The following is a 12,953-nucleotide window of genomic DNA, read 5'->3' as shown; positions in this document are numbered from 1 at the left end:
CCCCTCCACATTTTACATCCATTTCTCTTTGGTCAGCATGCATTAATTCACATATGCTCCAGCAAAACTTGCCTTGTGTCTAAGTATATAAAAAGTATAGGTGAAGGCATCTATTGAGGTTATTGTTCATCAATTATTAAGTAATCTGAAGTTTGAAAAATTCAGTTTGTAATTTGTATATGTTGAGCACTTTTACACACCTAAAAGCATAAATAGTAATTACTCCTCTTTTGAGTAGCATGGAAAAAACTAGGGAAACCTCATTTAATTTAAACTTTTTCTTTAAGGGCCTTATAGTGGATAGTTGTCCTTATCTGGGATCCCTAGTGCTATGAAAAATCAACAGGAAAAGTAACATGTACAAAGTCAGCTCCGTGGCTAGTGGTTAAAGGAGCTGGAGTGCACATTGCCAACCACATGGTTTGAGTTCCAGAAAATACACTGGGTACATGTGCATGCATTCCCAAATCCTGGCAGGATGGAGAAATGGGGAAGGGATTGCAGCTTTTTCCTTTATCCTCTCTGTTTCTCTCTGATGAGCATACATGCTATACTGCAATAAAAAGAAAGGAAGAAAGGAAAGAAAAAATAAAGAAAGACCCGGCACCAGCACCTATTATCCTGATGTCAGACTGTGTTCACACCCGTGAAATGACAGCAGACTGCAGGGCAGGATTGCGTGATCGGTCTTAGATGGACAGTTTGCCTCTGTGCTGACTCCTCATGTCCGTGCACATAGAATCACAACAGAATTAACAACAAAGAGTTGGAACCCTCTTTTTTTCTTATGCTTTTGCAATTTTATGTCCCTTTTCTCACTTCCTAGAGAGTTAGGGACAGCCGCACACCAGATAGAGGAGAAAGTCGACTCCTGGGAGCTTTCCAGGATCTGAGAAGTTCTTGAAGTCCCAAATCTCCTTTGGTTGATATGACGAAAATTTCCCCAAAGTTCTGTTCTTGAGAAGAGTTACACATGCAACCGTTAACAACTGTTAAAACCCTTGTGAGTTGGTTGGATAATGCCACTTTCTTCCAAATCTCTGAATTGAGGCTCCTTCCTCAACCCTCCTTTTAGCAGCTCAGTCTTCTCTTTCTTGTGTCATCACCTGAACTTTATACAAAGTTTCCAGAACTTCGGCAAGATCTCAAACCCAGAGCTGATTTGAGGATGACTGTCCGTTGACTCTTGAGAGGAGGCCAATGACACAGAAATATATTCAGGAGAATTTAAAACAGACACAGGAGCGTGTGAGCTGGAGATGGTGCACAATGAGCACTGAGGAGGTAGTGCTGGCTGGAGGGTGCCATGGACGTTCAAGCACTGGATGAGTGGTATGCTGATGCTCAGGTGGGTCCCTCTGTGGGACAGGACCATCTGTGCACCAAAGAGTAAGAGACTTTACTGCATTCTTCCTATGCCAGTGGTTCTCAACTTCAACCACATTTTAGAGTCATTGGAGGGGCTTAAAATGTCCAAACTGTGCCTGAGACCAGAGTCTCTGAGGGTAGGGCTCATGCATCAGTATATTTCATTTTATTAAGTTTATTTATTGACTTATTTTTCCATGAGCAAAAAGGATAGAGAGAAAGAATGAGAGAGAGAGAGACAGTGTCCTCAACAGGGTCTGAATGCCATGATCTATCCCAGCTTTTGCCATCCTTGAGTCATGAGCACATGTAAACCTGGTGTTTTTAAGAAGGTCTCCAGATATGAATCCAGAACCTTCCCATATAGGTCAGCTTTGCAGAACATCGTGTTATTACTATGCCACTGTGCAGCCCCCTCTGTGTGTGTGTGTGTGTGTGTGTGTGTGTGTGTGTGTGTGTGTTTAATTTGCCAGAGTTCATATATACTTGGAGAGAGAGAGAGAGGGAAAGGAAGACAGCACTCCCAAATGGGGCATAGTTACACCGCAATTCCTTCTCCATATTACTGGTATTTTGGGCATGCACTCATGCCCTGTGTGTTTTCAGTCTGTCAGGACCAGGATTCCAACCATGCAATCAGCTATGTGGATGGAATCTGGCTCCCTTGACCAGTAAGTCACAAAGATGTGGCCCCTTAGTGTATCTTTTTTAAGCTTGTAATTCTTAAACAGGTAATTCTAATGAGCCAGCAAGGTAGAGAACCACTGTTCTCTGTACATTTACTGATTAAGTCCCTCTTTCACTTCCTTTGCCAGGTAGTGTCAGGTGCTGGGGTTGTGATGCTGTTATGGAATGAATGTGTCATTCCCACCAATTCATGTGTTAAAATCTAACCCCCAGTGTGAAGATGTCAGGAGGTGGGGCCTTTAGTAGGTATTAAGTCATGAGGGTGGAGCCCTCATGATGAGAATAGTGTCCTTATAAGAAGAGACACAAAAAACATGATCTCTCCTTTCCACCATATGAGGACAGCAAGAAGATCCTGCAAACAAGGAAGAGGGTCCTCACAGACACCAAGCTGGCCAGCGCATTAATCTGGGGCTTCCCAGTCTTCAGAGCTGTGAGAAATTGATGTTCTTTACTTGAACTACCCAGTTTAGGATATTTTTGTTATAGCAGCTGGTTTGACCAAGACAGATGTTAAGAAATATAAAGATTTCTTTATAAAGAAATGATTCCAGTACTTGAAGGGGACACAGCCTGGTGGCCTACATGACCAAACATAATAGAGAAATGGGTACATTTGTTCAGTGGCTCTCCCCTGCTGCTCATGTGCTTGGGGGCCCCCCAAATTCCATCTCTGCCAACACTGATGTGTACTCACATGTTAAAAACACAAACAAGCTGCCACAAAGCCATCACTACACATTCCCACAAGTGTCCCATTGGCTTTAATAGTCTCTGTAAGCTCTTGAAAATATTAATATAAAAAAATCAATATTTAGAAGTACTTCTAACGTTTTGAAATCATTGCTTGTTGGGACCAGCAGATGGCAAAGTGGCTACATTGCTGGACTCCTACGCAGTTGACCACACTTTGACTCCTGGACCTAGTGGCTTAAAATTCAGGCTAGGTGTGTGTGCACGTGTGCCCAAAATCCTGAGAGGAGAATGGAAGAAGAGGGATTGCAGCATGACTATCCCCTCTTGGGGGGTGATGTTTTACGTTGCTTTCTGTCTGTCTGTCTGTCTCTCTCTCTCTATCTCTCTGGTGAGTACATGTGCCCTATAGCAAAAATCTTTCTCTCCAAAAAAATAAATAAATAAAAATGAAATTATTGTATGTTAATAATAATGAACATTTGGGCTATGCTTTATGATTTTACAGATGTCTTTATATAAGAAGATTTCAAAAGTTTATGGAAAGTGGTTTATTTTTGTGCAAAAAATCAAAACCCTGCATAATTTTTCATAATATGTATTTTTGCAAACTTTTTGAAGATCCACCTCTTATAACAGCAGCTTTCAACTATGGGTAATTCACCTTCCCAGGAAGACATTCAGCAATGCCTAGTTGACCAAGCCAAGTAGAATGTTCCTGGCATCTAGTGGGTAGAGGTCAAGCATGCTTCCAAATGTCCTACAATTCAAGGACAACCCTTGACAACAATGAACTATGTGGCCTAAATATGTAGCACAATGGTACTAACGTTGAGAAAACTCAGTTTCTAAAAACTTGTTTGCATTTGCAGTCTTTACAATGACTACTTAAGTTAAATTACAATTCCTTTACCAATAAGTATCCTGAGAGCCAGGAAAAAATGAGTTATTTATTCAAGATTATAAGTCACAAACTCAGATATCTCATGCTATACCAGCTTAACTCATGCTAGCCTCACACAGAACCAGTGTGGTGAGGGAGGCCAAGGAATTCACTATGCACTTCTACTTAGATTAGGTCCCCTCCATGAGGCAGAAAGTGGTGTGGAGCCACCTCAGCTCAATGCGTAATTCCCTTGACCTTGTATGATTCCTTCATCTTAAAATGAGCTATTAGGTTTAAGGCATGGGAAGTTTAGCCTTTGCATGTTTTGTCTGGCTCGTTTCATTTTTGTTTTAATTGTGGCCAAGATTATTTTGGCAGGGGCCAAGAGCCCACAGATCTAAACTGTGATCTTGTGCTTGAAATTCCCCTTCAAGGAGCCAGACCACCTGAGAATGGGATGCCTCATGAACACTACACCTAACTGGAAGGCAGAGTCTCCCTTTTCTAAACTTGATGTGGGCAGGTCAAGCCTCTGTTTTATCCTTAGAGCCTGGTTAATGAATATGACAAAGCACAACTGGTCCACACCACTCTGGGCTTGCAGTTAAAGGGGATGCTGGCAAATTTTACCTAGCACAGCAAGGCCTCTGCTCTGCTGCTGACTCAATCTGAGCTTGGAAGCAGAGTTTGGGGTCAAGAAAACTGCATGTGTTATGACCCAAGAAAAGTCTTCTTTCTATTATTGCTCTCCCATCTGCACAGAAGGAGAAGTTTCTATCAAATGCCCAGTGTGTTTTACAAGCCACTGGACCTGGGACTTGAATCACACAATTTGCCATGTGGGATCCAGTCACCTTAGTCACCGTGCCATTGACTGGTCATTCATCTATAGTTGCATTGCTCAAAATGGTAGTTAGCAAGCACATACGACTACTGAGCACTTGAAATGTGGCTAGTGCAACTAAGGAACAGAATTTAAAAATATTGTTTAGTTTTGGGATCAGCAGTTGGTGTAATGGCTATGTCGCTGGACTCCCATGTAGTCGACTGTAGTTCAAGTCCTGGACTTGGTGGCCTAAACTCACACTGGGTGCGTGTGCTTGCATGCCCAAGATCCCAAGAGGAGAATGGAGGAGAAGGGATTGTGGCATGGCCGTCCCCCCTTTGGGGTGTGATTTCTTACTTTCTGTCTCTCTGTCTCTCTTTGTCTTTCTGGCAAGCACACATGCCCTATAGCAAAAACCTCTCCTATATGTGGCCAGTGGCTACCATATTGGCCAGTCTAGCTGTAGATGCTATCTGAGCAACCAGGGAATAATCAGTCTGGCAGTAGTATCTAATAAAACAGTTTGATTTGGACAATGAGCCACTATCATCTGCACTCCCTTTAAAAGAAAAGGAGTGCTTGGTCAGTGAGCCATGTGCTGCACTGCCCTGATAGCTAGCTCTGCTCTGCTTAGCCTTGGTTGAGATTAGGGAGCCCTGATGGTTTTGGCTTAGTTCAGCCTTGGCTTGGCTTAGTTCAGTTCCATTCACTGTAAGCTCCAAAAGGGAGGAAAGCACTCTGTGAACATTCTCCATGAGCGTTAATAGCTCTAAGAGGAAGGAAGTGCTTGAAAGTGCTGCAATGGGCTTTGTGAGCCTACCAAGAGCTCTGTGAGCTCTCACTAAACTCTGCCAATAAACAACATGACATCAGTGCCTCACATCTTTTTCCAGCTCCCTGTGTCTCTGTTCGATCCACTTTTCAGAGGAGGAAAAAAACCTCACAAAACATGCACCAACTGATATTTTTCCTAAACTTCAACTTCAGTCCTTGGAAAGGCCTCTCCAGCTTTAGAAATAAGATTGATTAAATGATATGTATTTTTTTTCTCACTGAGGATGCATTATAAAAGAAAATGGGCTTAGCAAGGATTTCAGTGTTGATAAAGCTTACTCTTACTTTTCATGGAAAATATGCAAAAGCAAAAGCTTTGCACAGATAGTCCTGAGCTGAACCCTGGTGCTACCATTTATTTGCTGTATATCCCCAAGTGGGGTTATTCAATCTTCCTGAAAATCAAGCTTTCTTTCCATAAGCCTGGGATAAAAACACTTATATTACAGAACCACATGAAGATTAAATCATATGTAAAGCCTTAAGCATAAAGTAAGAGCTCAACACTATGGACTTATAAGATGTAAGAACTCAACAAATGGTAGATCTTATTAACATTCATATATATACACATAGACATTTAAATATCTTATGTACACAGTCTGAATGCTGATAAAACATTCACAAATGTAGAGAGAAATGTGATCATTTAAACCACTCATTTTTTGGCAAAACCAATGTATCATATGTTTGCTCTAATTGCAATATGGCTGGATAGCAATTTAAAATGTTTGACAATTATCTAACATTTGGGGAAACCAAGTTGACTTGAAACTGTTTTTAGAAATAGAATATGCTCATAAACTGTGAAATTCTGAGATATGTATTCAAACTATGCCACCAAATCACTTCAGTCAACTTTAAAAAGCATGCCTGCTAACTCTATAGCTCTGGTTAACAATAGACAAGATAAACAATAAATAAATAAGTCACATGTGGTTCCTACCCCTAACTAGTTCTAACTGTGGTGATAGAAACAGGCGTGTGAACAATGAGGTGCAGTATGAGATAAAATGACAGTGCTGCAGGGAAGCCTAAGTAAGGCGCTTTGGTCTCACTGGTTGAGTGTAAGATGATGGGTTTGAGGTTGATGGCATGGCATATAAAAAGTCCACAAATACCACTGGAGAGCCTCAACCCTCATTTCATGAAGACAATAGTACCTTGTTGTCACATGATAAACTTTAGCCCTGCTCTAAAACAACAGAAAGAACAATAACACTCAACCATTATATAGCCTGGCTCTCCATTCTTTCAACCATGTGCTGAATTTTGTGAGTGAGAGTGAGGTGAGAGATGGGAGTGAATGAGATGCCTATAGGAGACATAGTCTCTCAGGGCATCAGATTTATATTACGGTGGGGCAGGAGGAGTGTGGTGAGGAGGATGAACTTTTCCTGAGAAATCAATATTTAGACTGTGCCCTATTCAACTCGCTCTGCTTGGGGAGGCCTAAAATAAGAAAGAGAAAAAAGACTTACATGATGGCTGATACAGACGCTTTTCATATCCCAATGTGTCTTTGTGCAGTAATCCCTTTTAGTTCTTCAGTTAGTCTGAGGCTTTGATGACAGTAGACAAAGGAGTGAACCGACATCCGAAAAGCAAACTCATCCTTAAGTGAGATGCAATACAAGTTTTCTTTTATGATGGCCATAAAACATTGGTTACTGGGCTGGCCCCATAGTGCAGTGGTTAAGTGTTGTGCAGGGAAAGGTGGATCCCACATGGCTGACTACAGTTCAAATCCTGGCTTCTAAAATACACTACGTACATGAGCGTGTGTGCTCAAATTTTTTTTTTTTTTGAGAGGTTTTCGCTATAGGGCATGTGCGCTTACCAGACAGACAGAGAGAGACAGAAAGTGAGAAATCACCCCCAGGGGGGATGGTCACACCGCAATCCCTTCTCCTCCATTCTCCTCTTGGGATCTTGGGCACGCACGCACACGCGCCCGGTGTGAGTTTTAAGCCACCAGGTCCAGGATGCGAACTGCAGTCAACTACGTGGGAGTCCAGCGACATAGCCATTATGCTAACTGCTGGTTCCCCTGTGCTCAAATTTTGACAGGATGGAGGAAAGGGGACTGAGGAGAAAGGGGGACTGAGACACGGCTGTGGCCCACTGGGGGAGTACATTTTGTCTGTCTGTCTGGTGAGCACACACGCCCACTGGTAAGAAGGAAGAAAAAATATTTTGGTCACTGTACCATGTACATGTATTTAACAGGAGTTCCTTGTCTCTCCCGTTATCTCTTTTAACTTCAGGAGACTGATTTTAGAGCTTAGAATTAGTTCACATTTCTTGGCAAACACACTTTAACTGGCCCAGAGTTGGTTAGAAGTGAGGAACTGGTTTGGGAATAAATAGCCAAGATTATTCTGAATATGAGAACTCCCTAAGAGTAAATACTCCTGAAAATCAGTGTTTCAGTAGAGAATTGGCCACTCCCACACTTGGACTAGGATGGAGTTCTACTAGTCTATCCTGGTATGGAAGCTGAGGAGCAGGTGTCCACTGGGGATGTTGGGGGAACCAGATGGGGAAAAAGCTGGGTTTTGGATGCCAGTGAGGTGAGATGGTGTGGAGGGTGGCCAGGTTGGTGAGTCCTAGGAATCTAGGCCAGGTTCTGAAGTTTGGTGTCATAACAGGCTAGAGATTCCGAAGAACTGAATAGGAAGAAGAGAGCAGGCTCTGTAGGTGAGCAGGTGAATGGGTGGAGGGGCACACAGGACGTCTGCAGACCCCTGGAGCCAGGATAAATGCACTGAGAGTTCAAGGATGAGTGTCAGCCTCAGGAGAAAGCTGCCAGACACCTGGGACCTCACCTTGAGAGCTAGATGGGAGAGAGGCATGGGCTGGGGAGGGTGATGGTCCAGATGCTGCTGGACACTCTGAGGCAGAGGCCTCCACTCTGCTTCTTGCCCAGCACTGGATCCAGGGCCAGGATATCAGCAGGACCAGAGCAGGGTGGATCAGCAGGATCTATTGGGACAATGCATGTATGTGTATGTGCAAATCATATGTGCATACATGTTTGTGCTTATTAATGTCTGTATATGTGTGTAATGCATGTGTGTGTGTATGTGTTGCTTCATAACATCCCTGAGTCTGGCCTCTCTGCGACATGAGGACACATCTGCAGGGAACTGAAGCAGTTGTCTGTTCATTATAATCTAGCTTCAGTATTATGGAATCCTGTGACTCTGCAGAGAGGATGAAATGGGACCTCTCTCAGCCATGGAGTTGCTGGTCTCTCCACAGCCATGTCTTCTAGGTCAGCCTCACAGGCAGTTCACTGAGTTCTGCCCACCTTGGAACCATCCCCCAGGCTCTAGGCTGGGTGGAAGAGAACTGCAGCACATTTGCTCATTTGAATTCTTTCTCTAAATCATAACATTTAATTTTTTAATTTCTTAGTTTTTTTTACATTTACTTACTGTACATCCTTATAGCATACAAAATGGACCTTCTGGTCATGAACACATGGCATATCACAAAAAGTATGAGATAGTTAGGAATAAACCTAACCAAAAAATCAAAGTCCTCTAAAAGGAAAACTATGAAAAACTCAAAAAAAGAAGTTGAAAATGATACAAAAAAGTGGAAGGACATCCCATGCTCCTGGATTGGAAGAATTAATATAATCAAAATGTCAATACTAACCAAATTAATCTACAAACTTAAGGCAACCCAATAAAATTACCAGAGATAGTCTTCACAGAACAAGAAAAAAAAATCATAAAATTTGTCTGGAATCATAAAAGACCCTGTATTGCCAAAACAATACTGTGCAAAAAGAATAAAGTAGGAGGCATCTCACTCCTGACCAAAAATGTATTATAGAGCTATGATAATCAAAGCAGCATGGTAGGATATGGTATAAAAATAGGCATGTAGACCAATGAAACAGAATAGAGAACCCAGAAGTAAACCCCAAAATATACAGTCAACTAATTTTTAATGAAGGGCACAAGACAATAGAATGGGGAAAAAAATCTCTTCAGCAAATGGTGCTGGAAAAAGTAGATATCCAGGAGCAGGAAAGTGAAACTGAACTCCTCTCTCTCACCATTAACAAAAATTAATTCAAAACGGATTTAAAAAAAGTTTAAAACTATAAAACTATGGATGGAAAGCACAGGGGAAATTCTTAGAGACATCAAGTAGGCAAAGACTTAAATAAGAACCCCAAAGCATAGGCAATAATCCTGAAAATAGACAAGTGGGATTATGTCAGGTTAAAAAGCTTCTGCACAGCAAAGGAAACAATAATTAGAGTGAAGAGCTCATTTGGATTCTTAACAACCATGTACCTTCTTTCATCAAGCCAAGACGGTAAGAGGCAGCTCTGGTTGCTAGGCACAATTGCGCCTGCTTCATTATATCCTGATCTCATGATGAGGTAGAGAAGGGGAGTGATTAGAAGGGTTTTGCCCTTCTTCCTCACTGATGGGATGTGGTCTTTTCCTGTAAATATGAAATGACAATAGGATGTGCTATGCACTGAGGAAAGTCTAAGAAAAGGAAATTGCTACCAGATTAAAATAACAATGATAGAAGTGGGGTGGGGGGGGCAAGAACAAAGATGGTCCTTCTCCCTTTCCTTGCTTCAGTTTCCCTGTCTCCAATTCCATACATTTGTCCCAGATGGGAGTAGGAAGAGTTAGAGAGTTCAGGGATGATGGCATTATTTAGGTAGGAGGGCTAGAGCTTGACTAAATCTAAAGACAAGCTTGAGAAATGGAACCTTGCTAGAGGGTTGCCTCTGAGGGACTTGAGAGGAGAAAAAATAGAAGGCAGGCAGAAAAGCAGGGTGCTTGTTGAGAAAGGTAGAGAGCCCCATCACAGATTACCGGGGCATTTTATAAATGCCCTTTGGAGGAAGTAACCTTGTGAGAGGCAGTTACTTGATTACTCAATCTGCCTTCTTCCTTTCCTTTACTGTAACAGGAAGGTGAAAATGTGCCTAGTTGAAAGCCTGTTTTTCAGTCTCCCTTGCTGGAAGTGTGGCCAAGGATTCTGGGAAGGCTTTTTTATAGGAGCCAGCTGGCAAAAAGGATCTTTTATACTTCTGTGTCTCTCTTTTTCTTTCTGCAAAGTGGTGGGTTGATTAGAGCTCCAGCAGCCATCTTGTGACCATGAGGTGACTTCAAGAGGACAAAATTTCCACAGCTAATGATGGGAGCAGAAAGATGTAAGGAACCTGGTTCCTAATGACAGCATGGAATCATTCTACAGGCTCTGATCATCTTCTTCAGATTACATCATAGATGATAGAAAATCAACTCTAGAACAATTAAGCTACTCTTATCTTGAGTCTCTGCTTATAGTAGGTAAAAGCAACTCCTAGCTAACTCAAGAGACTACTCTGCTCTTTCTCGCCATATTTCTTGCCTGCAAGATAAGTTTTCTTCACTCAAGCTTAGATCTTTGCTTAAAACCCTTATTCTAAAGGTTAGACAGAAAAATTCAGGGCAGGGTAGAATCTAGATGGACTGTACTGTGGTGAAAGCTAAGTAGCTAAAAAGTAAATGTAGCTATAATTTTCACAAAACATCTCTCTTTAATGTCCTTGAATACTTTAGAGTCATTTGTCCTTTTTTAAGAATTATTTTTTATTTAACTTTATTTATTTAAATTTGACCAGAGAGGAACAGAGCAAGAGAGCAAGAGAGCGAGAGAAAGGGAGAAAGCCAACTGCCAGGTCCAGGACTCGAATCTTGGTTGGCCATGTGGGAGTCCAGTACCCTTAACTACCATGCCACCTGCCAGCCTTAGAGTCATTTATCTTAAAAGTTTATTTATTTATTTTTGTTTCCTGGAGGAAAAGAGAGAAGAGGCAGGCACTCCTAAAGGGTCCTCACGTCACAGTCACCTCTAGCTTTAGCCAGCTCTAGATGATGGGCATGCATGCCCTGCATGCTCGGAAAGGCCTGTGGATGCAAATGCAGAGGCTTCAAATCTGAGTCAGTCTCACAGAGCATTGTGTTACCAGTGCGCCATAGTCTCGCCCCACAGAGTCAGTCATTCTTTATCTCAGAATCAAGGGCTTGAAAATGACCTTAATACCTTTTAAATTTGTTTAGCTCTCACTTCCCTTTTCTCTTTTTGGTTATTTTTTCTTAAAAAAATTTTTTTTTTCATGAGAGAGAAAGACAAAGAAAAAGAGAGGGAGAGAAAAAGAGAGAGAGAGAGAGAGAGAGGCAGGCAGGTGCTCCTAACAGGGTCTTCATGCTGAGATTTTCTGCCGTCTCAGCCAGCCTGGATCACGAGCACACATGTGCATGACTGGTGTGCTCAGGGAGGTGCCAGGATGTGAACCTAGGACCTTTCTCTTGTGGGTCCACTTGTGTTACTGCTGTGCCATTGCCAGGTCCCTCCCCTTTGTTCTTATTCATCACAATATGATCCCGTGAAATTGGCAAGTGCTTAAGAGATCTGTCCCAAATCATTCAGGGTCAGATCACAGAGGTAGCAATTCTTTTTCTGCTGATGCTAATGAAAGCCAAAGCAGGTACTTTGGTTTAATGATAATTAGTATGTGTAGCATTGGGGAGCAGGGAAGACTAGGGGTGCACAGACTTGTACCAGCAGTGAGATACTATGAAGCTTCATTGACAATGACTGTTGTAAAATGATCACCTGTTTTTATTTGAAGGAGTCAATAGTTCTGTGCAAAATTATCTAATTTATCTTTACCACTACTCCACTAAATTTGATAAGTAATGTTATTTTCGTGATTGTTACTAAAGAGGTTGAATAAATATACTGGGGCAATACTGTCAAATCAGGTAGCAAAGAGAGGAATGAATTTTTGGGGCCAGAAGTGGTGTCCAGCAGTAATGCAACACTCCATGTTACTGGACCCAGATGGGAAGGTGCTGGGCTAATGTCTGGGATCTCCCTGTACATACTGGGTGTGTACGTGTGTCCATGACTTGAGCCAGCTGGGACTGGGGCTGGATCACAGCATGAAGACCCTGTTGTGGGTGCTTGTATTTCTCTCTTTCTCTTCTTCTCATAGAAGAGAGAATTACTGACTTTAAAGAAAGAGCAGGGAGGAGGGGCCAGCAGATGGCATAATGATTATGTCACTGGACTCCCATGTAGTTGACCATGGTTCGAGTCCTGGGCCTGGCAGCTTAAAACTCATGCCTTGTACATGTGTGCGCATACCCAAAATCCTGAGAGGGGAATGGAAGAGAAAGGATTGCGACTTGGCCATCCCCTTGGGGGGTGCTTTCTATCTCTCTGTCTCTCTGTGTCTCTGGTGAGCACACACACCTTATAGCAAAAATCTCTCTAAAAAAAGAGGGAAGAAGGGGGAATAAAATTTACTAGAGGTTCTCTTTTTGTTTCCTCTGAAGTTATTTTTCAAATCATAACAAAAACTGAGTTTTAGATGGGGAAGGGTATTACCTGTAACAATAAGAAAAAAGGTGGATGAAATTCCTGTTAAAAAATAAAGATGTCAAATGGGATCTGAAGGTTGGTAATATTCTATAGTATGAAACAGAGACCTGGTTATTTTATAATTTGGGTAATTGAATGATTTGCCCCAGGAAGCATTTATGAAAAATAAGCGTATCTTTTCCTCCAGAATATTGAAATATCTGAATATCTATGTATCCATTTATGATCTATTCATCTCTCTCC

At 42.0% G+C, this 12,953-nt stretch overlaps 1 long non-coding RNA gene across 1 annotated transcript; it reads right to left on the bottom strand.

Annotated features, from left to right (window-relative positions):
• Positions 1-496: 496 nt before the first annotated feature.
• Positions 497-10,114, bottom strand: LOC114008042 (uncharacterized). Its single transcript, XR_003549612.1, has 3 exons — positions 9,611-10,114; positions 6,776-6,909; positions 497-1,375 (listed from the first exon to the last, which is right to left on the bottom strand). It is a non-coding gene; the product is annotated as an uncharacterized LOC114008042 (long non-coding RNA).
• Positions 10,115-12,953: the final 2,839 nt, after the last annotated feature.

Source organism: Tupaia chinensis, unplaced genomic scaffold (assembly GCF_000334495.1).
Source record: "Tupaia chinensis unplaced genomic scaffold, TupChi_1.0 Scaffold000275_1, whole genome shotgun sequence".
NCBI classification, from domain to species: Eukaryota; Metazoa; Chordata; class Mammalia; order Scandentia; family Tupaiidae; genus Tupaia; species Tupaia belangeri.
The sequence above is the reverse complement of the archived record's forward strand: the minus strand, read 5'-3'. Positions and strand labels throughout refer to the sequence as shown.